At 37.9% G+C, this 4018-nt stretch overlaps 1 protein-coding gene across 1 annotated transcript in view; it reads right to left on the bottom strand.

Moving 5' to 3' along the window:
- Positions 1-3429: 3429 nt before the first annotated feature.
- Positions 3430-4018, bottom strand: part of LOC107702853 (piggyBac transposable element-derived protein 3-like) — a 6294-nt gene continuing 5705 nt past the window's right edge. The window contains exon 5 of the mRNA XM_016505281.1: positions 3430-3460. The gene's annotated coding sequence lies outside the window, so the exon portion shown is untranslated. The remainder of the gene's footprint in view (positions 3461-4018) is intronic.

Here is a 4018-nt window from a genome sequence, read left to right as displayed (position 1 = left end):
TATTGTAGATGTTTTCGTATTTGAAGCGTTGTCATACTGACCCCTACAGGGCTAATGGTGTCAGTGCAGAGGAAGAGTCTGCTGACCGAAATTAACGCTGCTCACAGTTGGACAAAAAAAGCATTTTATGTTTGCTATTAATACAAGCTGAAGGCATAAACTTATAGGCAGTTCGCTAAAGTAAGTCAATTATAATTGTAAATATTATAAAGCTAGGCCAATTTCCTGTCAATAATGCAAAGTAGTTAGAGAGTATGAGTAACTATCTTTGTGGTCTTGAAGGAAATGCACAACTTCCTGTGCCTAAGCAGCGCATCAACTGTCAGAAACTGAGCATGTATCATATCTTTGAAGATATGGGTATTTTTCCCCCCACCCATTTGGAAATTAAAGAATATATCTATGTATTTGTTTTCCTAGTCACAGCTATTTGCATACCTGACATATCAGTGACAATAATAGAGCAGATCTGTCACAGAAAAGCATAAATGATACACACGCATCATTTAGTATGATTTATATGCTGTTTTCCCCTGAGGGGTCCAACAAAATTGCTCCACAATGTCAATTTCTTTCATGATTTACTTACTTGACATTTGGTCCTCACATTGAAGGCTAAACAAGTACACACACACACACACACACACACACACACACACACACACACATTATACAGTAGATAGGAGAACACACAATGACCACTAATAGATGTGTGAACACACACACATGAAAATGAGCATGTCTTCGTGTCATGCACTCGAAGGCAAATGAAAACCGCAGAACACAGGAAATACAGATGAAATACAAGCAGTCTGTTGTTTGACCGCTTTACTCTGAATCACTCTCTCAATCCCTCTCATATCTTATTCTGGCAGGTCAGAAACTCTGGGTTCAGACCACACTGTTTCAGCAGTTTGCAGTTTGTGGTTGTAGCTTCAATATTTATACCGTGGTGTACAAACCATATTGAGCTTGTTGGAACTATGGGAAGTTTTTTAAGTTGCAACCGAAGGTATGTCTTCTAAATAGCTTGATATTATGTCCTGAGATGAAGTACTAGCAGTGTATTTAATTTCTGTTTTTGTATTTATTTTTTTTATTGGGACTTAAAAGGTAATCTAAAATAACTGTATTGTTTATTAGGGCACTGTCAGAGTGTACCGGCTGATTGCTCTTTTTTTATATGCTTCAGAGATGGAAAATTGTATGTGACTTTATATAATTTACTTTTTTTTTATCCTCAGAAAGAAGAAACCTAAAAACGCTGGTAAGCAAATTCTTCAGCTGATGTATTCTGATAAAGCATGTTGCAGCTAATGCAAAGCATTAATAAGGAAGTGTCTTCTTACATATTTTAGCAGACTTTTGACAGAGAACGCAAGCATGAATTCAGTTTTATGGCAAAGTTCATGTGGTTCACACTAAATGCTTCCCAGTGTGCTATGCTATGATTATCATTTTATACAGTGAATGGACACACTGTTCAGTGACATTTACTTTTATGTTTTATTGAGCAGATAATGACCATCAGAGAGAAACAGCAGACACAAAGGTAAGAATACAAACCAGTCATAGGCCTAATGTTTTATAGGAGTTTATTAGACTGCTTATTTGAATATGAAATCACTTGTTTTCTGTCTTTGCTCTCTAAATAAAGGCAGTTCGACTGAAACAATACAATTAAACAGTATGAATGTTGTTTTAGTTTCATGTAGTGCTTAAATGTGTAGTAATGATGTTCAGATTCACATACTCCTGATAACATCATGTTAAAACAGGAGGGCGTTAGTTTAGATCTGATGTCAGTTTCATCAGGTATTGTTGGCTTTCAAAGTCATTCCGTCTTTTATTATTTTATATATTCTATATTTTATTTTTATTAGTCATCTCATTTTTTTTCTTCTTAAGTCATTTACGTAAAATTGTATATTTGATGTTTATTTCTTTGTTTAAACTAATAACATTGTGTAAATAAATACAGCAAAGGCCATTTATTAGTATTATTAAGACAGTTACATAAAAAACATAGATTGGTCTAATTTGAATCTAAATAGTAAGACTGATCACCCGTTAGTTAATAGTTAGTTGGTCAAACTAGTCCTTAACCCTCTACCGCACGCATTAGACCTATAGAAAAAAATATTTGAAACTTTTTCTTTTCTAAGAATGGCTTAACTTGAAGTGCTGTAAAAAAAAAAATTTGGAAAAAAATATTATTTTAAGGTACTTTATGATATGTTGCCATACAGCAACAACATACACTTCTAAGTTAGATCCACTATTGTAAGTTTACTTAAAATTAATATTTTTCCTCAGAAATGTGTTTGTGTTGATTCAGTTGGTGCTACAGTATTATAAGCTTTAACACAGTACTTATAAACGACACCTTATACATACTCTCCAACAACTTGTGCTTTTATTTATTCCATTCTTTTTTGCTGAATAATGCTTTATATTCTTTGAATTTCATTACATTTTTTATGAATATTATTTAAATTGCAAATGTATACAGTTAAAAACAAATATAATACTGTATAGCATGTATCATAAAACATTGGCATATAACCAAAAACATCGCAGTTCATGAAAATTCAACATTACGCTATCTTATTATGAGAGGAAGACTATGAACATGAGCCCCCCCATAATCCTTGAAACTTCACCTTTTTTATGATTGAAAATTCATGAAGCAGTTTTTTTCAGAGGTGAGGCACAGGTACACCTCACTTTTGGTGCACTTCACCCTAACGATACACTTACAGCCAGGATACTTGCATCTGCCTTTCTGAGAAACCATGGTAGGCCAATGGTTGGTCTGGTCTAGTCGTACTGGCTGCGGTGGCAGTGGGAAGGCAGGCCTCCGATGTTTTTTCCCATCCAGAGCTGATTCAGTGCTCTGTGAGGGCCTACCTTTGCGCTTCAGCCCACCCTTGTTTTCTTTGCAAAGGCAGTGTGCAATGTCAATTTTAAAGTCAAGCAGACTGAGTTGTGCATTTTGTGTGAGCCCCACATCCTTGCAGTCTCTCCGGTAGAGCAGCCAGCTTTCCACCACGGTCATGTCCATCATATGGAACACAATGCGGTGGTACCACTTCTTTGAGCGGATTTTGGTGCGGTACAGAGCAATGAGAGAATCCAAGAGATCCACCCCACCCATGCTTTCGTTGTAGACTTGAATGATGTTTGGACATGTCACTGTAATGACCTCCTTCTCCTTCTTGTCCCACCGCTTCACAGTTGAGGTTGGAGTGGCTGCTGCAAATGTGCTTAGGAGGATAACTGGGCGGTTGTCTAACCATTTCACTGCTGTTAGTGCTGTACCGTCATGTGTGGTCTCTTTTTCTTCATATGTTCCACGTCTGCAGGTCTTCATAACCTTGTCCTCTGTGAAGGTGCATCCAGCAAGATTATTTTGTCTTACAGTTCCCACACTGTGGATCCCTGCTTTCTCAAGCTGCACCTGAAGATCAACACTGCAAAACCAGTTGTCATAAAACATTCTGTGGGACATATACATCGGCACAATTGAGGCCAACTTCAAAACAATATTTCCGCTGGCACCCAGGTCTGGAAAGCCCTCCACTGCAGCGATTGGACCAGTGTAGAAATCAAAATTGTAGGCTATGCCATTCCCATCACACAGCACGAAGATCTTATAGCCCCAGCGCTTAGGCTTCATTGGAATGTACTGCTTCAGCTGGCTTTTACCTTTGAATGGTATAATCTGCTCATCAACACACAGGTGCTCATCCATTGGGATGTGATTAAAACTCTCCTGTAAAGCTGTTAGGAGTGGCCTTACTTTGAACAGCTTGTCATAACCTGGATGTCCAGCAGGCACCTGTTCGTCGTTGTTGGCAAAGTGTAGAAAGCGTTTGATAGCCTCCCATCTTTTCATTGACATTGTGTCAGCCACACAATCCACTCTTGTCTTTGTGCTCCAAAACATTCGGGTGTGTGGCAGGCCATGTACAGACATGTGAAAGCATATGCCCAGGAACTGCTCCATCTCTTCAAA

The sequence above is a fragment of the Sinocyclocheilus anshuiensis genome, unplaced genomic scaffold (genome assembly GCF_001515605.1).
Source record: "Sinocyclocheilus anshuiensis isolate Anshui unplaced genomic scaffold, SAMN03320099.WGS_v1.1 scaffold1094, whole genome shotgun sequence".
NCBI lineage: Eukaryota > Metazoa > Chordata > Actinopteri > Cypriniformes > Cyprinidae > Sinocyclocheilus > Sinocyclocheilus anshuiensis.
This window is presented reverse-complemented; position numbering and strand designations above follow the sequence as displayed.